This window comes from Heterocephalus glaber, unplaced genomic scaffold (genome assembly GCF_053883595.1).
Source record: "Heterocephalus glaber isolate CG9 unplaced genomic scaffold, H.glaber_assembly_v1.0 deba00001442, whole genome shotgun sequence".
In the NCBI taxonomy this organism is placed as follows: domain Eukaryota; kingdom Metazoa; phylum Chordata; class Mammalia; order Rodentia; family Bathyergidae; genus Heterocephalus; species Heterocephalus glaber.
In genome coordinates, this window is record NW_028258296.1 from 31,434,940 (window position 1) to 31,462,083 (window position 27,144).

At 37.4% G+C, this 27,144-nt stretch overlaps 1 pseudogene; it reads left to right on the forward strand.

Annotated features, from left to right (window-relative positions):
- Positions 1-21,385: 21,385 nt before the first annotated feature.
- Positions 21,386-21,982, forward strand: LOC101723310 (ubiquitin-conjugating enzyme E2 K pseudogene; annotated as a pseudogene).
- Positions 21,983-27,144: the final 5,162 nt, after the last annotated feature.

Below are 27,144 nucleotides of genomic sequence, written 5' to 3' on the forward strand. Positions count from 1 at the left end.
TCCATTGTTGGTGGGAGTGCAGACTGGTGCAACCACTGTGGAAATCAGTATGGAGATACCTCAAAGAACTAGGGCTGGAGGTCCCATTTGACCTAGCTATTCCCTTGCTGGCTATCTTCCCAAAAGAATTAAAAGAATCATACCACAGCAATATATGTACACCCATGTTTATACCACCACAGTTTGTAATAGCTAAAGTTGGGGGACAGCCCAAGTACCCATCAACTAGAAACTGGGTGAAGAAAATGTGTTGTTGTTGTTTTTTTGTAAAATGGGGTAATAATCAGCCATAAAGAAAGAGAAACTAGAGACATTTATAGCTAAATGGATGCATATTGAGGCCATACTCTTAGGTGAAATAAATAGGACACGCATGTCTAAATACCGAATAGTTTCTCTGGTGTGAGAAACTGAAAGTGTAAATAAGGATTAAAATTTTTAAAATGAATAATTGATAATTAGAAATAGGAAGAAAATTTCCAAAGGGGTAGGGGAAGTGGGAGGGGAAGGGAAAAGGAAAGAAGGGAAAGAAAAAATTATAAGAAAAGGAAAAAATGGAAACAAAGTCTTTGTAAATAGGGAAGGGTGGAGGGGGTGAAGGGAGGGCAGGGAATAGGGAAAAAATAAGAACCAAGATACACCATGTACAGGTATAAGCACCCAATGATAAATGTAAATGTACTGTATGCCTAAAATGTACCAATAAAAGAATTTAAGGGAAAATAAAAGAAATCAGCCAGATGTTTCTGATGACCCCACAGAGATTATCCATGAAAAAAATGTAAAGCTGTGAATTCCTAATTCAGAATCTGAACTGAAAATTCATAAAGCCCTAATGGCTACTTGTGGGGCAGAGTTGGGGGCACGGATTCTAATCTGCTGTAGTCACAGTGGTGATGTGGCTGCAGATCTAGCCCACAGCCTGTTTGTAAAAGCAAAGAATGGCCATATAGAAGAAATGTCTTCATGTCCTGTGCTAATCTAGGATCTCAATAGGAAAGAAATGGAAGGCCTGACTGAAGTTTACTATTGTACTGTCTTAGTCCATTGAGGCTGCTGTAACAAATTACCTTAGACTGGGTAATTTTTAAACAATAGTTCTTGAGGCTGAGGGGTCTTAGATCAAGGCATCAACAGACTGTCTGGTGAGAGCTCATTTTCTCCATCCATGATGATGCCTTCTGCCACTGTCCTCTTTGTGGAAGAGTGAAAGGGCTTCAACAACCCTCTTTTATAAAAGTATTAATCCCCTTCAGGTGAGCTCCATCTTCATGGCTTAATGACCTTTCAAAGGCACTACCTCCTAATATCATCACCTTGGAGGTTAAGCTTCAATATATGACTTATGAAACAAAAACACTCAGACCATAGCAGAAAATAACAAATGAAAATCCATGGAACTCCCTAGCTTACTCCACATCTGTCAAGATATGTAAACCAGAAGCAATTTTGCATTCACAGAGTCATTATAGAGGTTAGTAAAACTATCAAAGAGTTTAAATATTCCTATAATATCTGTAATTTTCCAATTTCTTATAGCTGTATTTCGATTCACAAACCAAATGAGTCATAGAAAATGAAGGTAGATTATTACAGATTTAATTATCTGGATATGTAGAGATACCAATCACAAGTGAATTTCTGAATATGATATCTTTAATGGAGCAAGTCAGCCCAAACTCTAGCAGTTAGCATGCAGCTATTGGCCTACTTGACCTAAAAATTTTTTTCTATTCCTTTCAGCAAAAATAATCAGGAAGAGTTTCTTCACAGGCATAATAGTAAAGTAGTCTCCCTTACCTTTAGGTTTCCCAGAACCCCAGAGGACACCTGAAACTGCACATAGTACCAAACCCTATATACGTTGCTATGTTTTTTCCTATACATATGTATATGCCTATAATAAAGTTTAATTCATACAAAGTCAGAGATTAACAATAATAACTAAGGATTAAGTAGAACAAATACTAAAATGTTCTGTAGTAGAAAAATCTTGTTATATGGTACCATTCTTGTGATGATGTGATATGCAGAATGGAAAGTGATTGACTCTGAGGAATTGAAACTGCAGAAGGCAAAACCACACATAAATAGCACTGTTTTAGATATTAATGATCTTCTTTCAGGGCCACATCAACTGCCTGGTGGTGCCATAATGTAATCTTCAAGCTGCTCGATCATCTTGGTATCCCACAGAACATGACCCTAATTTATTATATTTGTGAAGCTTGCTATCTGCATCTAATAATCAGGGAGTGGAAAGCATTTGTAGATGTCTTAGAAAGACGCAAGTAGGCCAAAGAGTAGGAAATAAGACCTATGATATTGTCTTTATAGTAAAAAGCAAGTTACTCTATATTATATTGCCTACCATGAAGAAAGAGACACAGTTCTTGTTGAGATTATTTGGTTTTATGAGAAACAACATAAACCATACTGGGTAACCAATAAGGCAAACCCAAGCTTTTCTGTGTGCAACCTTCACTTTTCATGGGCTTTATGATCTTTTGGCCCCAATGGTATTGGAACTGTCTGACGGACAGCTAGTGTATACAGCCTTAACCAAACACAATAGAACACAAGTCTGAGTCACAGCTCAGATTTCTAAGATTTTGGAGGAAGGCTACATGCTCTCACACCAATCACAGTTCATTTTGAAAATAGACTCCTAACTAGTTACTGAGTCCAGGTGTTTCCTGAATTCTTCTCTATGAGACTCTAGTAATATACATCTATCAACTGGACCTTATGTCATCTGATTCATCAAACCATCAACTTAGATGTGCACTGTAGCATTACATTGCTTAAAAAATGATATATTTAACTTGTGCAAATATACCTGAAAGGTACAAGTTAACTCCATTGGCTGATAGCTCAGAATACAAAGATACTTGCTTCTACACCTTTACTAACCCTTATAACCCACACCTGAGATCTCATGCAAGATTCCTCTGACCAGGCAGTAGGAGAAGAAAATCTACAGTTTATAGATAGACTGCTTAATATGCAATTTAAGTTATTAGTTGATCATTGCAATATGATTTACCTCAGAGACAGCCTTGAAAAGAAAGTAGGGAAATATTACCTGTGGGACAAATTTAAAGTAACACATCCACTTATCAATTTTTGCACAGAAAGGAAAATAGCTTTAGACTCAGGTCTATACAGATTCACAAAAGTGGTCAACAGGTGGTCTTATTAGTCAGGGACATGGAAAGAATAGAATTTTAAGAATGATGTACGTTGATCCATTTTCTCATTACTGGAACAAAATACATGACAAGTACTATCTAAAGAAAAAAAGATTTATTTTGCCTCATGGTTTCAGGGAATTCAGTTCATGGTTTGTGGGTTCCAAGGCAAAAGCATTATGGTGAAGGGGAATAGAGTAGCAAAGATGTTCTTTTCACATCAGATGATAAGCAGAGCACAGGAGTATCAAATAACCCACTGCCATGCCGAAGGACCAACTTTCCACAGATAGGTTATTTTATACCATTCTCCAGCAGAGACCCTCCTACTATGTGGTAGCAGTTGATTACAATAAACTTTTTTATTGTGGAAGAACAGGGACTTGTCTTCCCAGGGATAGACACACATTTCAGATACATAAATGCCTTTACTGTCCACAGTATTTTGCTATCCTTCCAAATATCTTAATCTACACTTATCTATATTGTATCTACATTTATCTATTTCCTCATGTATTCCTATCTATAATGTGTATATCCCCCACAATATAACCTTACATTGGGTGATATGTTTAAGCAAAGAATATTGATCAATGGATGATACATAATTCATTGGTATAACCTGTGCCTCTACCACCCAGAAAGCAGATAGCTAAATAGAATAATGAGATGTTCACCTGAAGCAACAGTTTTGGCACCAGGTACAAAGCACTATCATGGGAGACTAGGGTTCTAACATAGAAGATGAAGTATATTCTTAAACTAGCAGTCAGTGTTTAATGTAATTCTCCTCTGGCCAGAATTAACAGGTCTAGGAATTAAGGTATAGAGGTGAGTATAGTCCTCCTCAATATTATACAAAAAAACTACAAGAGGAATTTTCCCCTTCCATTCTTTAAATATGAGTTTAGTGTTCAGTAGAGAAATGCTTCCACCAGAACACAAAGAGCCTTATAGAATTAAAAGCTGAGAGTGCCCACAAAGCTTTTTGGACCTCTCATGTTTTGTATCAGATAAAATGTCATGGCTGCATTTGAACTGTCTCTCAATAAAGTTCTTAAATATAGTATACAAAATTTAAAAGAATGCAATGACTCTCAATGAGTTTATAGAACTCAGGGGAAAATACAATAAAATAAGAAATAAGTGGTGAAAGCAGCATGAACAAACATACTGAGATGGATTGGCATGGAGTAAGAATGACCAGATAATTTAGTATCTTTTAGACTATGAAAGGAAGTTTCAGTGGCATTCACATAAAATAGCAGTCTATTAAAAACAGTTGGAATTATCACTTGATGCAAATTATCACTTGATGTAAATGGATTGGAGAGTGGGAATCAGAATAGAAATGAGGCTATAGCAATAAAAAAGGTTCATGATTATGAGAGTTGAGCTGGAGTACTAGCAGTAGAGACATAGAAATGGGTTAACTTGGAAATTATTTTGCATGTAAAAATCACAGAGCTCACCAACATGTTGAATGTTGCTTAAAAATAAGGGAATGAGAAAATAAAAATGACTCCAAGTTTTATAGTGTAATAAAATTGATGGTCAATCCAACATCAAAGAAGAGAACACTAGAGATTAGTTTATGCTAAAACTTTAGAGAAAGGTCACAAGTGTACAAGTAGACCCATTGAATGATGTACCAAAGTTGAAGTAGAAATTATGTATAAGAAAAAAAGAGAAAGAGACAGCTCCAAATGCAAAGAGAAAAAGAGAAGATTAGGTCCTATTAATTATGATGAGGAGCCAGGTGTGGTGGCTCATGCCCGTAATCCCAGCACTCAGGAGGCTGGGGCAAGAGGATTGTTGTGATTTTGAGGGCAGCCTGGAATACACAGTGAAATTCTGTATCAAAAAACAAACAAAAAAATCATGGTAGGAAAAAAAGGTTTTGGTTGAGGAGGGTATTTTTTGGCAGTTAGGTTCTAGTTCCAGGAATCTTTCCAAAAATTCTTATTTTTTAATTTGTATTTGTTGGTTTGTTTCAACCAAAGAATCCCTGAATAAGGATCAAGATATTTCATCTGTCTTCATTCTCTCCAAGTTAAATATCCATATAGCATTCATAATAGGCAAGTTCCAGTAACAAGTGAAAAAAAAGTACAATAAAAATCTCTCAGTTGAAAATGACTTAAAAATAAAAAGAATATTGACTTATGTTACAGCAAAGTCAGAATGAGTCTTGATCTTACAAGTCAAAAGATTTCCAACCAACTTTCCCATGCTGTTTTTCTCTTCCCCTTTCTTGGCTGTCTATTTACACCAGCTGCCTTAGTAACTTCTCAGAAGTTCCAGGGTCCCCTGTAATTTTAACAAATGTTTGCAGCAATTCCAAATGTCACACTGTCACAGGAAAATACTCAAATTATGAGCATCTTATAATAGCTTCTATACATGTCCTTGGAATAATTGCCTTCAGTTGGCCTGAATTGGATCAGTTGTCTTTCCTTGACCCAGTAGCTGTGGAAACAGGGTCACAATATTCTGATGGGCTTTTTTGCAACAAATGTCAATCCCTAGAGAAGAACATGCTTTCAACTTCAGTCTCACCCAAACTGCATGGATGAAAAAGTAGGAGTAAATTTTCTCCCAAAATAAAAAGATTCTCAGGAGAAAGTGTAGGAAGAGATAGATGCCAGGAAGGCAACAAAAGAATATTGTTCAAAGTATTTTCCAGGACCTGTCCTACATCATGATATCAAAATCACTCTGTGCACACTGGAAGTCTTACAAATTTCTTGAGATTAGTTTTCACCTTCCAACCAACAAAATACTAACAATAGAATATTATTGTTATTGCTCCATTTTGTGACAAAGCAAAAGTTTGAAATTGTGGTGATGAACATCATCATGCAAACACAAATGAACTCGAAAACTTTGTCTATTCCCATCTTTCATTCAAATTCTTTACATATATTAGGAATGGCCACTCAGAAACACCCATGCTAATCAAAAAAGAAAAGCTGTGATGTTCAATGCCACAGACAGCCCTTTTTCCTGGATGACTAAATAGCATTTAAAGTTATTTGACTTTCCAATTGTATCAAATGGCCTGGAATTTTAAGGGACTAGAATTTCTAATACAGACCCAGAAAATATGGTAATTTGTCACATTAGTCAATAGAAAAACTACATAGTTTTTTATGTTTTCAAATTTATAGAATACTTAAAGCTACCTACAAACAAGTATATTAATGAAATTGTTTTGTTGCCTAAATGAAAAAGGAAAAGAAACACAATTATGAATTAGAGCTTTATCTTGTTTTTGTCTCTTTAGGTAAACAAAGGACTTCCTCCTTTGTGCAGTCAAATGTATAGAAAATTCTAGATCTGTGTAACCATAGATTATATAAAAATAGGTTTTATATTAGATCAAGTTTATCGTTAAATTTGTTTCAGTTTAGTTTCAGTCAAGTTTATCATTAAAATCATAGTAAAATATATAATAGCCACGTGTTCACTGCCAAAATATGATATAGAAAGTATTATATGCACATTTTCAAATTTGTGTTTATGTAGAATACTAGACCAAAAGGATTCATAGTAGTACACATCACTATAAATATTCTACAATACATTTTTCCAAATAGTTTTAGTACAATAATATAGACCTTCTAAGTATAATCTGAGTAATCATTTATATGATGTAGTCAATAAATTATATTTTTAAACAGAGGCTCTTTATAGACATACATTTTATTATTCTTTGAAAAGTTAAAACTAAATATTAAAACCTTATTAAAAGTATATGTCTGACTTATTTTACCCATGTGTGTTAGTTACTTTTCTCATTACTGAGACAAAATACCCAACACCTAAAGTCAAAAGGGAAGAGTTTTATTGAGTTCACAGTTTGTAGAAGATTCAGTCCATAATTGGCTGGCTCCAAGACGGAGTGGCACATGGCAGGGGGCAACAGTTCGTGGTCAACCGAAGGCAGCAAAGCAACAAGGGAAACCTAACAGCATCTTTCTGGGCCTTTTATTTTATCCAGACTACCGAGATTAGGGCAATGACAAACCAATCAGTGTACTAGTTTAGTAATCACATGCCCTTAATCCCAGCATCACACTGTAGATTCAGCCACCTCTGAAAAAGCCACCTAGGGGACTGCATGAGGCTTTGAGGGGACATCTAGACCCAAACCATAACATTCTTCCCTTGGCCCCCACAAAGACTTATGTACATTTCTTTATGCAAAAGGCTATTACTCCATCTCTAAGAGTTGTCAAAGTATGAACAGTTTCAGCAATTGCTGAAAAGTCCAAGTCCAACGTCTCCTCTGAGATTTAAGGTAAGTTGGTAGCTACAAGCCCTTCTGTATATGAAAAGAAAGTTAAACATTTCCATTCCAAAGGTTACAGCTCCAGCTTGCTCCACGAGCTTTCCACCAGCCACCAGGACAGGGTGAGGAGGACCTCCCACCCTGGGCAGGCCCACCAGCTGATGGCTGGACTGAACGGAGCCTGTGGGGCCAAGTGGGGCCGAACCGTTGCAGTCTGACCGGTACCTGTTTGCTCCGGCTTGCTCCACCAGCTATCCATGAGCCACCAGGACAGGGTGAGGAGGACGCCCCCAAGCAGGCCCACCAGCTGATGGCTGGGCCACATGTGCACCTCCAACAATACCCCCCACCCCAGCCTCTGGCCTTTTGGCTGTGCAGCTACTTGGTTACAAACTGCAGAGGCACAGGGGGACAAAAACCATTGTCATGAGCTCCAGAAGTGAACAACAGAGAGAATGGCTGTTTCAGGCTCCCTGCTGAAAACAAGCCCACTGGAAAAGTGAAGGGAATCTCTGCAATAAAGGCACACCAGACCACTATGATTGGTATGTTGGAGGGATTATTAGCTCCCATCGGAAACTGGACTCTCTTCAGGGGAAAAGCAGCTGAAACCTGCAGTAGAAACTTGCAGAGTGCAACCCTGCAGGAGGACAGGGAGCTCAACTTGGGACTTGAAAACAGAAATCTGCCTGAATCTCACGGGTCTGGGACTAGCTTACTGACACTCATTGACTTATAACTGCACACTGCTACCCACGTTGTCTATTGTGACAGCAGAGATATACCCTGAAGGAGGCCCTTTATTTGTTAAAGGTGATAGATTAATAACTACCACAAATAGTAATTCTTTAAGAGGTATTTGATGCTATGGTGTTGCTGATGGTATGACTTGGGCTAAGGTGTTGTGATTGATCTAAACAGTTTTCCTTTCTGGTATAATGAAAATGAGATAGCCTCAGAGTCATTAGAGACTCAAAACCTAAAGACCAGCTATATCTGGTAGACACCGCTGAGAAGCAATCATTCAATAAGGGTTTTAAATAGACCAACAAAGATACTTACAATAAACAACTTCATAATATCAACCCATGAACTAAACCATGGAAGTACCAAAAACAAAAATGAGAAGGCATTTAAGCAAATCACAAACCCAGACTTCCACTGCACAAAAGGCAATTTCTGGGGGAAATGAGGTACAAAAGTCTGATAATCAACCATATGGACACCCTTAACTGATAGCACAGGAAGTAAGAAAACAGGTGAATGAGACTCTAGAAAAATTCAAAGCAGAAATAATCTCCCAGATAACTAAAGAGATGGTGAGCAGAGTGAAAGACATGATTACAGGCTCTAGAACAGAAACTGATAAAAAAAAAAATAGATGAGCTCAGAAACATGCTAGAAGCCAGGAATGCCCACCATAAGAAAGAAATGGAAACTATGATTGCCCAACACAAGAAAGAAATGGAATCCATGAAACAGATTCAAACAGATATTCAGGAGATTAAAAACGTCATTGAAAGCATGCAGAGCAGATTAAGAAAATCTGAAGATAGAATATCAGATATAGAAGACAGGATTGTGGGTAAGGACCATGAAAACAGAGATTTCTTAAAAAGAGTAAGGGACCATGAGAAATAAATTCAACAGCTGCTAGATGATGCAAAGAAGAATAACATAAGACTGATAGGAGTCCATGAAAAAACAGGAGAAAGTACAATTGACATAAAAAATTGTTCACAGAAGAAATAGTAGAAAACTTCGCGGACAGAGGAGGAGAATTGGACATACAGATAAGTGAGGCATATAGAACTCCACCCAGCCATGATCAAAAAAAATCTACACTTAAACATATAATACTCAAGATCCCAGAAACCCAACAGAACAAAATCCTACAAGCAGTTAGAGAAAAGAAACAAATCACCTATAAAGGAAAGCCCATCAGAATCATAGCAGACTTCTCAACACAAACCCTCAAATCAAGGAGAGTCTGGAGTAAAGTATTTCAAGCCCTAAAAGAAAATAACTTCCAACCTAGACTGTTGTATCCTGAAAAATTATCTTTCAAAATCAATGGGAAAATTAGATGCTTCCATGACAAAGAACACCTGAGAAATTTCATGAACACCAAACCAGCACTCCAAACAATTCTAAGCAATATCCTGGAAAAAGGTAATGAAGGTCACATCTCCATGAGGCTCAACAGAGGGAAGCCACCAGACAAGGTAAGAAACTAAAGGGAAAGGGGGAAAAAGAAATAAGAGCCAACAAGAGTAAAACATCATGACAAGGATGAGTCAATATCTCTCAATTATAACTATCATTGTTAATGGCCTCAATTCACCAATCTAAAGAAGTAGACTGACAGAATGGATTAAGAAGCAAAATCCAGCAATATGCTGTATACAAGAAACACACCTCACTCAAAAAGAAATTCATAGACTGAAAGTAAAAGGATGGAAAATGGTTCTCCATGCAACAGTAACCCAGAAGAAAGCAGGGGTACCAATCTTATTTGCAGACAAAGTAGATTTCAAACAAAAACTAATTAAGAGAGACAAAGATGGTCACTACATTCTTGTGAAGGGAACAATCCAAGAGGAAGAGATGACAATTCTATATATGTATATATATGCACCAAATATGAATGCCCCCAACTATACAAAACAAATATTAATGGACATGAAAAACCAAATAAGCACTAATACAGTTGTAGTGGGGGACCTCAATACCCCACTATCACAACTAGACAGATCATCTAGACAAAAAATTAACAACAAAATTCTAGAACTGAGCCAAGCTATTGAACAAATGTACTTAATAGATACTTACAGAGTGCTCCACCCCACAAAATCAGAATACACATTCTTTTCAGTTGCACACGGGTCATTCTGCAAAAGAGAACACATGCTAGCTCACAGGACATGTCTAAGTCAATGTAAAAGAATTGAAATTACCCCCTGTATATTATCAGACATTAGTGCAATAAAATTGGAGATCAATAACATGAGAAACGACAAAACTCCCACAAATACCTGGAAATTGAATAACACCCTCCTGAACAACCTATGGGTCATAGAGGAAAGTAAAGAAGAAATCAGACATTTTCTACAAGTAAATTATGTTGCCAGTACAACATTTAGTAATCTATGGGACACAGTGAAAGCAGTTGTACACAGGAAATTCATAGCAGTGAATGCCCATATTAGGAAAACAGAGAGAACTCAGATAAATAATCTAATGCAGAACCTCAAACTCCTAGAAAAAGAAGAGCATAACAAACCCAAAGCCTGCACAAGAGAGGAAATTATAAAGACCAGAGCAGAAATCAATGCAATGGAGACTAAGAGAATGATACAAAAAATTAATGAATCAAAGAGTTGGTTTTTTGAAAGAATAAATAAAACCGATAAACCTTTAGCCAACCTTATCAAAAAATGGAAAGAAAAGGCTCAAATCCACGCAATTAAGAACAAAAAAAGGGGAAGTCACAACCGAACCAGCAGAAATCCAGAGGATCATCAATACCTACTTCGAGAACCTGTACTCTACTAAAATGGAAAACACAGAAGAAATGGACAGATTTCTAGATACACATGAATTGCCAAAGTTAAATGAAGAAGGTATAGAAATTCTAAACATCCCAATTACAATGAGTGAAATTGAAAATGTAATAAAAAATTTACCAACAAAGAAAAGCCCAGGTCCTGATGGCTTCGTGGCTGAATTCTACAAGACATTTAAAGAAAAACTATCAGTATTACTCTTTAAACTCATCAAGGAAATTGAAAGGGAAGCAAGGCTTCCAAACTCATTCCTGGAAGCAAGTGTGACTTTGATTCCAAAACCAGGGAAAGACCCAACCCAAAAAGAGAACTATAGGCCAATCTCCCTAATGAACATAGATGCAAAAATCCTCAACAAGATACTGGCAAACAGAATACAGAGGATCATCAAGAAGATCATACATCCTGACCAAGTCAAATTTATCCCAGGGATACAAGGATGGTTCAACATTCATAAATCAATAAATGTAATACACTATATTAACAGAGTCAAGAACAAAAACTATATGATCATCTCAATAGATGCAGAAAAGGCATTTGACAAAATCCAACACCCATTCATGAAAAAAACCCTACAGAAAATTGGAATAGAAGGTCTTTATCTCAACCTGATTAAGGCTATCTATGAAAAACCAACAGCCACCATCATACTAAATGGTCAAAAACTGAAAACTTTCATGTTAAAATCAGGAACAAGACAAGGATACCCACTATCACCACTCCTGTTCAATATAGTTCTGGAAACCTTAGCCACAGCAATTAGAAAAGAGAAAGAAATAAAAGGAATAAAGATAGGAAAGGAAGAAGTTAAACTCTCACTATTTACTGATGATATGATACTTTACATAGAAGACCCAAAAAACTCTACCAAAAGACTTCTGGACTTAATTGACAGATTCAGTAGAGTAGCTGCACATAAGGTCAACATGTAAAAAACAATAGCCTTCTTATACACAAATAGCAGGTTCATTGAGAGAGAAATTAGGGAAACAATTCCTTTTACAGTAGCATCCAAAAAAATGAAATATCTAGGAATCAATCTAACAAAGGAAGCAAAAGACCTCTTTGGTGAAAACTACAGCACACTGAAAAAGGGGATCGAAGAGGATATAAGAAAATGGAAAGACATCCCTTGTTCCTGGGTAGGAAGAACAAATATAGTGAAAATGGCCATAGTTCCAAAACTGCTATATAGATTTAATGCAATGTCAATTGAAATTCCAACAACATACTTCACAGAGCTAGAGAAAACAATCCAAAAATTCATTTGGAACAAGAAGAGACCTAGAATAGCAAAAGCAATTCTGGGCAACAAAGACATGGCTGGGGTATCACAATTCCCAACTTGAAGCTATACTACAAAGCTACTGTGATAAAAACAGCATGGTACTGGCAAAGAAACAGACCTGAGGATCAGTGGAATAGATCAGAAAACAACTTCAGACATACTCAGCCACCTCATCTTTGACAAAGGAGCCAACCACTCTCATTGGAGGAAAGATAGCCTATTTAATAAATGGTGTTGGAAAAAATGGATTTCAACCTGTCAGAGATTAAAACTACACCCATATCTATCACCATGCACTAAACTGAGATCTAAGTGGATTAAAGATCTAAATATTAAGACAGAAACACTAAACTTGCTGGAAGATAGGTAGAACTATTGAAGATATTGGCATAGGAAAAGACTTTATGAACAAAACCTCAGTAGCACGGGAACTAGCTGAAAGAATCAACAACTGGGATTTCATCTTATTGAAAAGTTTCTGCACTGCAGGAGAAACCACCAACAGAGCTAACAGATAACGTACAATGTGGGAAAAAGTTTTTAGGAGCTGTAAGTTAGACAAAGGGCTACTATCTAGAATATATAAAGAACTGAAAAAAATCAGACCCCTGAAATTCAAAGACCCAATTCAGAAATAGGCATCTGAAATGAATAGACATTTCTCAAACAAAGAAGGAAAAGCAGCGAATAAATATATGAAAAAATGTTCAACATCACTGGTCATTCGAGCAAGGCAGATGAAAACAACACTGAGACTCCACCTCACCCCAGAAAGAATGGCTGCTATCAAGAAATCAACCAATAACAAATGCTGGTGGAGGTGTGGAGAGAAAGGAACCCTTCTCCATTGTTGGTGGGAGTGCAGACTGGTGCAACCACTATGGAAATCAGTGTGGAGATACCTCAAAGAACTAGGACTGGAGGTCCCATTTGACCCAGCTATTCCCCTGCTGTGTATTTTCCCAAAAGAATTAAAAGAATCATACCACAGAGATATATGTGTAGCCATGTTTATTGTGTCATAGTTTGTAATAGCTAAAGATTGGAAACAGCCCAAGTGCCCATCAACTGGAAACTGGATAAAGAGGATGTGTTTTTTTATAAAATGGAGCACTACTCAGCCATAAAGAATGAGAAACTAGAGTCATTTATAACTAAATGGATGCATATTGAGACCATACTCTTAAGTGAAATAAATAAAACACAAGTGTAAATACTGAATAGTTTCTCTAGTGTGAGAAACTGAGAGTGTAAATAAGGACTAAAAGGATTAATAACTAATAATTGATACTTTGAAATAGAAAAAGGTCCAAAGGGGTAGGTGTGGTGGGAGGGGAAGGGAAAAGGAAAGAATGGAAAGGAAAAAATATGAGAAAAAAATGGAAACAAAGTATGTAAATAGGGAAGGGTTTAGAGATGAAGTGCACACAGGTAATGGGGAAAAAATGAGAACCAAGGTACATCATGTACAGGTACAAGCACCCAAAGATAAATGTAAATGTATTGTATACCTAAAATGTACCAATAAAAGAATTTAAGAAAAAAAAACAACAACAAAGGTTACAAAGAGGGGGATAGCAATGAACGGGAACAAAGCAAGACCAAAATCCAGTAGGGCAAATGTTAAATCCCAGAGTTCCACTTTCAGTATCCCCAGCAATCTTTGGGAAGTTGTGAATTTCAAAGGGCTTGGTTGGCTCTGCCCATATGGCATTTCTGGTGGTTATAGCTCCCATGGCTTCTCTCTTGGGACAGGTCTGCTCTCTTCTTGCAGTTTTCCTCAGACAATCCATATTCCTGGCTTGTCCAAACTTCTGGGGTCTCCATTGCACCTTGAGCTTCATATTCAGAGTTTCGCACACTGGCCTCTTGTGGTTCCACTGCCTGGCTTCCCAGGCATTCTGAAATCTGAGTGGAAGCCTTCCTGACCCTTCAACTCTTGCATTCTTCATGCTCCCAAACTCAGCAGCACATAAAGGATGCCAAGGTCTGCTGCCAGCTGGAGCAGTAGCCAGGCTTCCTTCTGTCTTGGCTGTAGTGGTCCAGTGCCTATGAACCAAATCCCAAGGAACGACTTTCCTAGATTGCTGTCATTCTGGAACATAATGCTCTGGGGCTTTCTTCTCAAACCAAAGTCTTTTACCTTTGCAACTCTGAGGCTGCAAAGGCTGTGGTCTTGTTGGTTCTTGTGTTGTCCTCAAGCGATCTTTCCTGTTGACTTTTTCTGAAATACTTGGCTTTTTCTTGTTAGTCTTTTCAGTTACCAATTTCTCCTCTGCTCCATCTTTCCAAGCTGCAACTTTACTGGAGCTTCCTTTCTGGCCAAACTCACAATGTTTTGAATCTTTCTTCAGGCTCTTTGCTCTTGGTGCTCAAAATAGATCAGGCTAAAAGCCCTGAACAGTAGCTATGCAACTAGTTCAACATTAGACTGCCCTGAAATTTCTTCTGCCAGATTAATTAGTCTGCTGCCCTTAATCTCAATCTAAGGCAAAGTCTCTGGATATGAGAAAAATGCAGACAAACTTTCTGCCAAGGCATAACACACATCATCTGGAATCCAATAGCCAGTGCAGTCCTTCTTCCCAGAAGAAATCTCCTGAGCCTGCTCTTCATTGGCTTTCTGGTCTTTTGAGCTCCAACCAGAATCTCCCATACAGTGTAGCCTAAGACATTATAGCTTTTCTTTTTCAGCTGGCATCTCTGAATCTCTTCTAACTCTTCCCCTTCCCATAAGCCAATTCCAAAGGCTCTTGAGCCACATGGCCAGATAATGTCATAGCAAGAACCCCACTTCTCTGGTACCCAATTTCTGTCTTAGTTATTCTTCTCTCAATTCAGAGACAAAATACCTGGCACCCAAAGTTAAAGGGGAAAACATTTCTTTAGCTCACAGCTTTTAGAGCTTTCAGTCCATAGTCAACTTGCTCCAAGGCAGAATGGCACATGGCAGAGTGATGTCACAGAGGAGAAACAGTTCATGGTGTCCACTTAGTGGCAAAAGCAACAAGGGGCCTTAACAGCATCTTTCTGCCCCTTTTATCTTATCCAGACTTTTGGGATTAGGGATGGTGCCAAACCAATCAGTGTACCAGTCTAGTAATCACACACCCTTAATCCCAGCATCACACAGTCCAGATTCAGCCACCTCTGAAAAAGCCATTTATGACCATGTGAGGCTTTGGGGGGACATCTAAACCTAAACCATAACACCAAGATTTAGAGGAAAATTGTAATTCTTGAAGTTTGAAGAATTCCCCTATTTAAACTCTGCTTTAAATTGCTGGACTTGAACTATGAAATGTTATTAATTCTTCTGACCAAACGTATTCCATTCAAGGGAAGAATAAATGTGATCCGCCAATATTTGGTAAAGAATATAATGTAGACGCTGGCCCAGATACCATCAGTAAGTGCACACAGGCCCCAACCAGAAGCCTGCTTGGACAAGAGCAGTGCAGGTATGCAGGTCCCTACCAGAGGCCCACCTAGACACCATTGGTAAGGCTGTCCAGGCCCCAGCCAGAGAGTCATCAGGACAGCACCACAGCACAGGGATCCAGAAGATGATCATTCTAACACCAGGAACTGGTGCAGTGGTGAGCAGTAGAAAAGGCCTCTCCAAGTCTTGTTGAGAATTGAGGCCCACTGGGAGAGCACAGAGTCACCTCAATAATTGTGCAACAGACTGCAGCAGATGGTGAGTTGTTGGGGCCAACACCTACCTGAACCAGACTTGTTGCAGGAGAAGGTTCACTCCAACCTGCAGTAGAACTGTACAAAGTTTAAACCTGAAGGAAATAAGGAAGCTCAATTCCAGAGTTGCAGCTAGAAACCAGTCTGAACTTCAGTGGACTATGGTTGGCTTGATGAGATCAATTGACATAGATTTGTAGACTACTCACATTGTCTGCCAGGACAACAGAGACATGCCTTGAATGGAAAATTTTTACTTCTTTTCTCCTTCTTCATTCTTCACTTTTCTTGTTCCTGTTTTTGTCTTGCTTTTTTCTCAATTGTTCTTATTTTTGCAGGAGCAATAATACAGTTTCTGGTTTTTCTGTTGCTGTCAATTTGTTCTGTTCTTGTTTTTTATTCCTTCCTTCTCTCTTTTCCTTCTGCCTTCACTGGTTTCCCAAAGTTAGCATGATCCTCCTGTGTCCTCTAACCTTTCTTCTAACCTTTCCCTCTCCTTCTATTTCTCTACTCCCCCAACTCCTTTAAATTGCCCTAGAGATCAAATTCTCTATATTGCATGGCTTATTTACTGCAAATATATTTCCAGTTGGTTTTAGATTTTGATATATAACCACAAGTCTGGTTCATGCAGTCAAAGGTTATAAATTAATAGTTACCACAGTTCGTCATTTTCTCAGTTGATTTGATGCTATTGTTGATGCTGATTGTTTGGTGATGGTGACATGATTGTTGTACTCAGTTGTCCTTCCTAGTATACCAAGACTGAGATTACATATAGTTCATTACTGACTCAAAACCCAAAGGCCAACTGAACCTAAAAGACAATCCAAGTAGTAGTCATTCCCTAAGGGTTCTAAATACTAGCAATAAAAATACTTGCAATAAGCATTTTATAAGCACCAACCTAGGAATTAAACCCAAAACATCAATAATAACAACAACAAAAGAGAAATGGCAAGACACCTAAACAAGACTGAAAACCAGACTAACAGATCAATAAAGACAATTCTAAGGGACAATGAGATGGAAAAATCTGAAACTCAACTACATGGAGTCTGAATTGGCAAAAAAAAGAGGATCTGGAAAAAATAAAATAAGAAATAATTTATCAGATAACAACAGAGATGGTATGCATAATGAAAGATATAACTCTAGAGCAGACACAGATTAAAAAAATAGAGGAGCTCAGGAATGTGATGGAATCCCAGCATAGGAAAGAAATGGAATCAATAAAATAGATTCAAACACATATCCAGGAGATTAAAAACTCTATTGAAAGGTTACACAGCAGAGTGAGCCAATGTGAGGACAGAATATCAGAAATAAAAGAAGGATTGTGATTAGTGACCAAGAAAAGAAAGATTTCTTAAAAAAAGGGACCCAGAGAGATTCATCCAGCAGGCTGCTAGATAATGCAAAGAAGAATAACATAAGGCTGATTGGAGTCCATGAATAAACAGGAGCTAGTACAAACAACGTAAGAAAACTGTTCACAAAAGTAATGGCAAAAAATTTCCTAAGCAGGGGAAAAGAATTTGATATACAGATACATGAGGAATATAGGACTTCAAATAGCCATGATAAAAAAAACTACACATAGGCATATAATAGTTAAGAGTCCAGAAACCTAACAGAAGAATAAAATATTACAAGCAGTTAGAGAAAAGAAACAAACCACACACAAAGGAAAGCCAATCAGAATCACAGCAGACTTCTCAACACAAACCTCAAGTCAAAAAGAGCTTGGAGTGACATATTCCAAGCCCTAAAAGAAAACAGCTTCCAACCCAGATCGATGTACCCTGCAAAACTATCTTTCAAAATTGATGGAGAAATAAGATACTTTCATGACAAAGAGCACCTGAGGAACTTCATAAATACTAAACCAATATTCCAATAACTTTTTTAAAATACCATAGGGAAAGACAATGAGGGTCACAACTACATGAAGCCCAATGAAATGAATTCATCAGACAAGACAAGAAATTAAATGCAAAAGGGAGAATCCAACAACAGGAAAAGGTCATGAAAAGAATAAGTCAATACAGCCATCCAGTCTTGCAGCCACCTGGTTATGGACTGAAACTTCTACAAACTTATCAAACATGAGCTCTGAAATGGTGCCCAAAAGGAAACCTCCACATGAATTCTTCTGGGCTTGCTTTGAAAATAGGACAACAGGAAACTCTACTCTCAGGTTTCATCCACAGCATTAATACACCCCTCTTGGAGTGAATTCAAGCAGCCAGACTTCCTGGATCAGAATCCCAGGAGATGTGGTCCAGGTCCCTGTATTTGAACAAGTTCCCAAGATGATTCTAAAGAGCCATCAAAATAATCGATTACTAGATGAGGCTTGCTGGTTGATGTGCTACCAGAGTAGAGGAGGCTTCTGGGCCAACCTACCACCACTTCCAGCACAGAGGAGGTGAGCCAGCAGCAAGAAGGTGCCAGCAGCACGTCCTCCCCTGCCCCTACCAAAATTAGAAGACATGTGAACAAGCCTCAGAACCAGAATTCCAGATCAGCTACAGCAACCCCAAAGGGAAACGAGATGGAACACTCTAATACCCAACCACCTGGACTTTCTGAACTGGCAACAAAAGAGGATCTGGAAAAAAATGAAATCAGAAATAATTTCTCACATAACATCACAGATTTTCCCTATAGTGCAAGACATGACTAATAAATCTAGAGAAGACACAGATAGAAAAAAAATAGAGGAGCTGAGGAACATGATGGAATCTCAACATAGGAAACAAATGGAATCCATAAAACAGATAAAAACAGATTGCCAGGAGATTAAAAACTCCATTGAAAGTCTACACAGAAGACTGAGCCAATGTGAGGACAGAATTTCAGATATAGAAGATAAGATTGCAATTAGTGACCAGGAAAAGAAAAATTGATTTAAAATTGTAAGAGACCACAAGAAATCAATCCAGCAGCTGCTAGACAATGCAAAGAAGAATAACATAAGACTGATTGGAGTCAATGAAAAAACAGGAGAGAGTGCAGATGACTTAAAAAAAAAACTGTTCACAGAAGTGATGGCAGAAAACTTCCCAAGTAGGGAGAAAGAACTTGACATACAGATAAGGGAGGCATATAGGACTCCAACTAGCCTCAATCAAAAATAATGTACACATAGGCATATATAATTGTTAAGATTCCAGAAACTCAACAGAAAAACGAAATATTACAAGCAGTTAGAGAAAAGAAACAAATCACATACAAAGGATAATCCATCAGAATCACAGCAGACTTCTCAACACAAACCCTCAAAGCAAGAAGAGCTTGGAGTGACGTATTTCAATCGCTAAAGGAAAACACCCTCCAACCCAGATTGACATACCCTGAAAAATTATCTTTCAGAATTGATGGAGAAATAAGATACTTTCATGACAAAGAGGACCTTAGGAACTTCATGAATACCAAACCAGCACTCCAAAAAAATTTTAGATAATATCCTAGGAAAAGACAATAAGGATCACAACCTCAGGAAGCCCAGCAGAATGAATCCATTGGGCAAAACAAGAATTCAAATGCACGGGGGGTGACTCCAACAAAAAGAAAAAACCATGACAATGATAAGTCAATATGTATCAGTTATAACCATCAATGTTAATGGTCTCAATTCACCAATCAAAAGAAAAAGACTACCAGAATGGGTCAAGAAGCAATATGTTCCATACAAGAGACACACTTAATTCAAAAAGAAACTCATAGACTGAAATTTAAAGGGTCGAAAACAATACTCCATGTGACAGGAATCCGAAAAAAAGCAGGAGTAAGTATCCTCTTTGCAGATCAAGTGGATTTCAAACCAACGCTGATTAAGAGAAACAAAGAAGGACACTATATCCTTATAAAGGGAACAATCCAACAGGAAGAGATAACAATCATAAATATCTATACAGCAAACACTAGCGTGCCCAACTATATAAAACAAATACTAACGGACATGAAAAATCATATAAGCACTAATACAATAGTAGTGGGGGACCTCAATACCCCACTGTCACAAATAGATAGATCAACTGGACAAAATACAGGCAATGAAATACTAGAACTCAAACTCTTAAACAAATGAACTTAACATATATTTACAGAGTGTTTCACCCTACAAAATCAGAATACACATTCTTTTCAGCTGCACATGGGTCGTTCTCCAAAACAGATCACATACCCTCTCATGGAACATATTTAGGTAAGTGCAGGAATTGAAGTTATCCCTTGTATTTTATCAGACCACAGCGTGATGAAATTGGAGGGCAACAGCAAAACAAACCTCAAAAAATTCATAAACACATGGAAATTGAAGAGCACACTTCTGAATAACTAATGGGTCCCAGAGGAAATTAAAGAAGAAATCAGTCAGTTCCTTCAAATAAATGACAACGACAATGCAACATATCGGAATCTATGGGACACAATGAAAGCAGTCTTACGAGGGAAGTTCATACCAGTGAATACGCATATTAGGAAAACAGAATGAGCCCAATTAAACAACCTGATGCTGAACCTCAAGCTTCTAGAAAGAGAAGAAAAGGATAACCCCAGAGCTCATGCAAGGGAGGAAATTATAAAGATCAGAGCAGAAATCAATGCAATGGAGACTAAGAAAACAATACAAAATAAATCAGTGAAGCCAAGAGTTGTTTCTTCAAAAGAATCAACAAAATTGACAAACCCTTAGCCAACCTTATCAGAAAAAGGAAAGAAAAGGCCCAAATCCATGCAATTAGGAATGAAAAAGGTGAAATTACAACGGACCCAGCAGAAATCCAGAAGATCATCAATACCTACTTCCAGAACCTATATGCCAATAAGATGGAAAACACAGAAGAAATGGACAGATTCCTAGATACATATGAATTACCAAAGTTGAACGAAGAAGACCTAAAAATTCTAAGCAACCGAATATCAATCAATGAAATTGAAAACATAATTAAATACTTACCAACCGGACGGCGTCATTTTGGTAGCCGGCGCGGAGGTGATTCCACACCGAGGAGAGCTTGGCGGCGGCTGCGGTAGAGGCTGCAGTAGCAGCGTTCAGTGCTCGGGTCTGAATCGCCGAGGGAGGAGGCAGTGGAGGAAGAGGTGACCGCTGAGCTGGTCGTAACAGTGGCGGAGTATGTGGGTATGAATAAGCTGCCGGCAGAGACAAGGCCAACATGTGCAGGGAATCAAGTGGGAGTTCATGGAGGAGCGAGGAGACGAGCAAAAATCAAATTAAAGTAGATCTTGTAGATGAGAATTTTACAGAATTAAGAGGAGAAATAGTAGGACCTCCAGACACACCAGACAAAGGAGGAAGATATCAAGTAGAGATCAAACGACCAGAAACATATCCATTGAAGCCCCTAAGGTCCGGTTTATCACTAAAATATGGCATCCTAATATTAGTTCCGTCACAGGGGCTATTTGTTTGGATATCCTGAAAGATCAATGGGCGGCAGCAATGTTGCTTCGCACAGTATTACTGTCATTGCAAACACTATTGGCAGCTGCAGAACCGGATGAGCCACAGGATGCAGTAGTAGCAAATCAGTACAAACAGAATCCTGAAATGTTCAAACAGACAGCTCGACTTTGGACACACGTGTATGCTGGAGCACCAGTTTCTAGTCCAGAATACATCAAAAAAATAGAAACCCTATGTGCTATGGCCTTTGATAGAAATGCAGTACTAGTGGCCTTGTCTTCAAAATCTTGGGATGTAGAGACTGCAACAGAATTGCTTCTGAGTAACTGAGGCCTAGAAAGAGCTGCTGATAGTCAAGCTTGCCTCTTCTCCAGGAGCATCAACATCTGTTATTTTCAGGATTGTGCATAGATTTCTTTTAAACCGGCATTCTTGCCTAATGATGTTATCTAGGCAACCATTGGAGACTGAAAAAAAAAAAATCCCTGCTCTGTAGATAAAGCTAATTAAACGTCTGTGTAAATTTAAAGAGGGGAAATACTTTTAATTTTTTCTTACTTAATAGTGTAAAAATTCTTTGAGCTAAGCTAAAACCATGGAAAAAAAACCTGCTACTTTAGTGTTTAGCGGTGTAACAAGACTAGCAAGAATTTGCTTCAGGATTTTGTTGAATAATTAAGATAGTGTTTTCAGTGTGTCAGGGCCATTCAAGTTGTTGGTGTTGCATTACAGCTACCTTAACTGTTTTTAACATGGATCCTCTGTGCCTGTGAATTTACTTGCATGCTTGTACTTGACTTCTTAGAATAGGTAGCTGAAAAGACCACCATTTTAAGCACTAGAAAATTCATAAATAAGAGATTTATCCAGAAATGAATATGGTGACCTATTCAGAGCCTTTTTGTCCCAGTTGAGAGGTTGGGGCACTGTATCTTCTTTTCCCGTACCACACACAGTTAATCATTTAATGGTAGATTTCTCTGTATTTGGTGGGGAAATGTGCCAAGCAAAGTATTTCTGACTCCCTTTTTAGATCTAGGGTTTGGAATGTTTTGTCATAATTCTTTAAACACTCAACGTTTTCCAATGGAAGTAAGTAATGTAAGAATGGAGCTGCCAATATTATTTCTCTTGCAAAAACAGTAAATACTTTGATGTTGCAGTATTCCCACGTGAAATGAAAGGACCCGACTTACTTTTGCAATGAATTTGACATGGATTTTTAATGTGATGGAATTTTCTTTGAAAACATTGAAGAATGCAGTCAGGTGTTTCTAGTAGATTTTAGCCTAATTTGGGGCTTTATGAAAATTGCTTTATCAGATACTTTAAAAGCCACTCTTGCTTGCACTCCCCGATACTGACACATGAAAGCTGTGTTGGTGTTTTACTGTACATACTTCAGATGCACATAGGAATAGAGGTATGTTATAAATCTAGCTTTCTTTATGATGTTTCTGATAATGAGGATTGAAAACGTTACCTTCTCTTGTACATAGACTTTTATTCATATTAAAGTTACATTTCATTCTAAGCTCAGAAGTTTGAAAGTTACTAGTTTTGCAAGCTCAAACAATTAATTTGACCATTTTATGAAGTTTGAAGTAGATTTATGCAGGCAGTTCTATACATATAAATATAATTCTTACTAAATTTTGAGGACCAATGCAAAAATAACAAAAATGGAATCAGACTAAAGTAAGGTTGTATATTGAAAGTCATATTATAGACGGTTTTCTTTCTTCAAGTGTTATTTATATTAAATAATTGGAAAATAATTTTTGAACCTATTAAGTCAGTATAACTTTATTCAATTTATCAATAATCTTGATACTAGAAGCAATAAAGAACCAATATTAAATATATGATAATGTTAAAGATATGAAGCTTCTTCCAAAAATTTGTAAGGCTTTCCTAAGTAAAATTAATCTCTTATAGTTGATATATTGCATGCTAAACACAAGTTGCTATCTTTTTCCCCCCATGTTTGCTTAAGCATAATCACAGCCTTTAATTGTTGTAGTTTAGTTATTTTCAAAAGATGACAAAGGAAACAAGATTTTTCTTTATTTTAAATAGCTAAAATCTTGTACTGTTTATTTTAAGGTATGGTGGGATTTTGTGAAACTATGGACAATTTTGCTTCATTGTTGGTTAGAAATCATTTTTTATAGTAGAGGATGGCTTGGTAATATTAGTAATATTTGGATATTTGAAAATATCAATCACATCGAGTTTACTATTTGCCTATATTATCAGGGTATATTTATTTGTCTGTGGTTAGACAAAAGAGAAAAAGAACTCAGTGGTTACTAGTGTCAAGCGTTACATACTCTGCTCTTGCGTGCAGCTCTATCCTGCTTTGATTTTTAGGCACATTGCCCCATATCTTGGCCAGGTATCCACTCATCTGATTGCAATTCAGCTCCAGTGCCCGCATAATTGGAAAGTACAATATTTAGTTTGATAGGTTTTGCATAATGAATCTTTCATGATAAAAATTTATTTCCTTTTAACATGATGATACTTTTTCTTTCTGGTACATTTTCTACTGTCCTATTTTTTTTTTTTTTCCTCCCCTCTCTCGATATAGATTTACCTCCCCAAACATAGAAACTAAGACAATTACTTTTTTCTTCTGGTGTCATATATGTTTGGAAAAGGACACTAAAAGTTCAGGCCTAGGGAGAAAGTACCCTGATGAAAGTTATTTTTTTTGTATATCCTTTTATTGGTACATTTTAGGTGTACAACATAATGATATTCATCATTGGAGATATGCACCTTTACATACTCTCTTGGTTCTTATTTTTCCCCCTTACTCTACCCTCCCTTCAACCACTCCATCCCTCCCTATTTACAAAGACTTTGTTTCCATTTTTTCATATTAATTCCATTCCCTTCTTTCCTTTCCCCTACCCCTCCCAATTCCCCCTCCCCTTTGGCCCTTTTCTTCCTATTTCACATTATCTATTACACCTTTTAGTCCTTATTTACACTTTCATTTTCTCACACTAGAGAAGCTATTTGGTATTTACACGTGTGTCCTGTTTATTTCACTTAAGAGTATAACCTCAATGTGCATCCATTTAGCAATAAATGTCTCTAATTTCTCATTTTTTATGGCTGAGTAGTACTCCATTTTATAAAAAAAACACATTTTCTTGATCCAGACTCCAGTTGATGGGCATTTGGGCTGTTTCCAAGTTTAGCTATCACAAACTGTGCTGCTATGAACATGGGTGCACATATATCACTGTGGTATGATTCTTTTAATTCTTTGGGGGAAGATATCCAGCAGAGGAATAGCTGGGTCAAATGAGACTTCCAGTCAGTTCTTTGAGGTATCTCCATACTGATTTCCACAGTGGTTGCACCAATCTATACTTCCACCAGCAGTGGAGCAATGTTTCTCTTTCCCCACAGCCCCACCAGCATTTGTTGTTGGTTGATTTCATGTTAGCAGCTGATTCTTTCTGGAGTGAGGTGGAATCTCAGCATTGTTTACATTTGCATCTCTCGAATGACCAGTGATATTGAACATTTTTTCATATGTTTATTTGCCATGTCTACTTCTTTGTGTGATAAATGTCTGTTCATTTCAGATGCCCATTTTTGGATTGGGTCTTTAAATTTTGGAGGTCTGATTTTTTAAAATTCTTTATAGATTCGAGATAAGTAGACCTATGTCTGAGGGACTGCTGTTGAAAATTTTTTCCCACATTGTGGGTTGTCTCTTCACATTGCTGGAGGTTTCTTTTGCTGTGCAGAAGCTTTTTAGCAAAAAGAGATCCAACTTGTTGATTGGTTTGTGCTAGTTCAAGAGCAACTGAGATTTTGTTCATAAAACCTTTTCCTACCCCAATGTCTTGAAGAGTTCTACCTAACCTCTGTTCCAGCTGGTTTGGTGTTTCTGTTTTTATATTTAGATCTTTAATCCATTTTGATTTTAGATTAGTGCATGGTGAAAGATATAGATCTAGTTTTAGTCTTTGGCAAGTTGAAACCCAATTTATGCAGCACTATTTATTAAAGAGATTATCTTTCCTCCAGTGAGGGTATGTGGCTCCTTTATCAAAGATGAGGTGGCTGAGTGTGTCTGGCGTTGTTTCTGCATCTTCTAATCTGTTCCACTGGTCTTCAGGTCTGTTTCTTTGCCAATACCATGCTGTTTTTATCACAGTAGATTTGTAGTATAGTTTCAAATTGGGGATTGTGATACCCCCTGCCGTGTTTGTGTTACCTAGAATTGCTTTTGCTATTCTGGGTCTCTTCGTGTTCCAAATGATTATTTGGATTGTTTTCTCAAGGTCTATGAAGTATGCTGCTGGGATTTCAATTGGGATTGCATTAAATCTATATAGCAGTTTTGGAATTATAGCCATTATCACTATGTTGATCCTTCCTACCCAGGAGCAAGGGATGTCTTTCCATTTTCTGACATCCCCTTCAATATCATTTTTCAAAGTGTTATTATTTTCAGAGAAGAGGTATTTGATTTCTTTCATTAGGTTGATTCTTATGTATTTCAGTTTTTTGGATGTTATTGTGAAAGGAATTGTTTGCCCTATTTCTCTCTCAGTGACTCTGTTGTTCGTGTAGAGGAAAGCTATTGATTTTTGTGTGTTGACCTTGTATCCAGCTACTTTACTCAATTTGGTTATTAAGTCTGGAAGACTTTTGGTGGAGTTCTTGGGGTCTTCTATATAGAGTATCATGTCATCTGCAAATAATGACAATTAGATATCTTCATTTCCTATCTTTTTTACTTTTATTTCTTTCTTTTGTCTAATTGCCCTGGCTAATGTTTCCAAAACTATATTGAACAGCAGTAGTGATAGTGGACATCCTTGTCTTGTTCCTGATTTTAGCGTGAAGGATTTCAGTTTTTGACCATTTAGTATGATATTGGCTGTTGGTTTTTCATAGATGGCTTTTATCAGATTGAGGTAGAGACTGTCTATTTCGATTTTTTGTAGGGTTTCTATCACAAATGCATGTTGGATTTTGTCAAATGCTTTTTCTGCATCTATTGAGAAGATCATATAGGTTTGTCCATGGCTCTATTGATATAGTGTATTACATTGATTGATTTGTGTATGTTGAACCATCCCTGCATCCCTGGGATGAATCCCACTTGGTCAGGGTGTATGATCTTCTTGACGATCTTCTGCATTCTGTTTGCCATTATCTTATTAAGGATTTTTGCACCTATGTTCATTAGTGAGATTGGCCTAGAGTTCTCTTATTCAGTTGGGTCTTTCTCTGCTTTGGGGATTAAGGTGATGTTTGCTTCCAGGAATGATTTTGGGAGTATTGCTTCCCTTTCAATTTCATTGAAGAGTTTAAAGAGTAGTGGCAGTAGTTTCTCTCTAAATGTCTTACAGAATTCAGTGGTGAAGCCATCAGGACCTGGGCTTTTCTTAGTTGGTAAGTTTTTAATTATGTTTTCAATTTCATTGATTGATATTCGGTTGCTTAGAATTTTTAGGTCTTCATTCAACTTTGGTAATTCATACGTGTCAGGAATCTGTCCATTTCTTCTGTGTTTTCCATCTTATTGGCATATAGGTTCTGGAAATAGGTATTGATGATCCTCTGGATTTCTGCTGGGTCTGTTGTAATTTCACCCTTTTTATTCCTAATTGCATGGATTTGGGCCTTTTCTTTCCTTT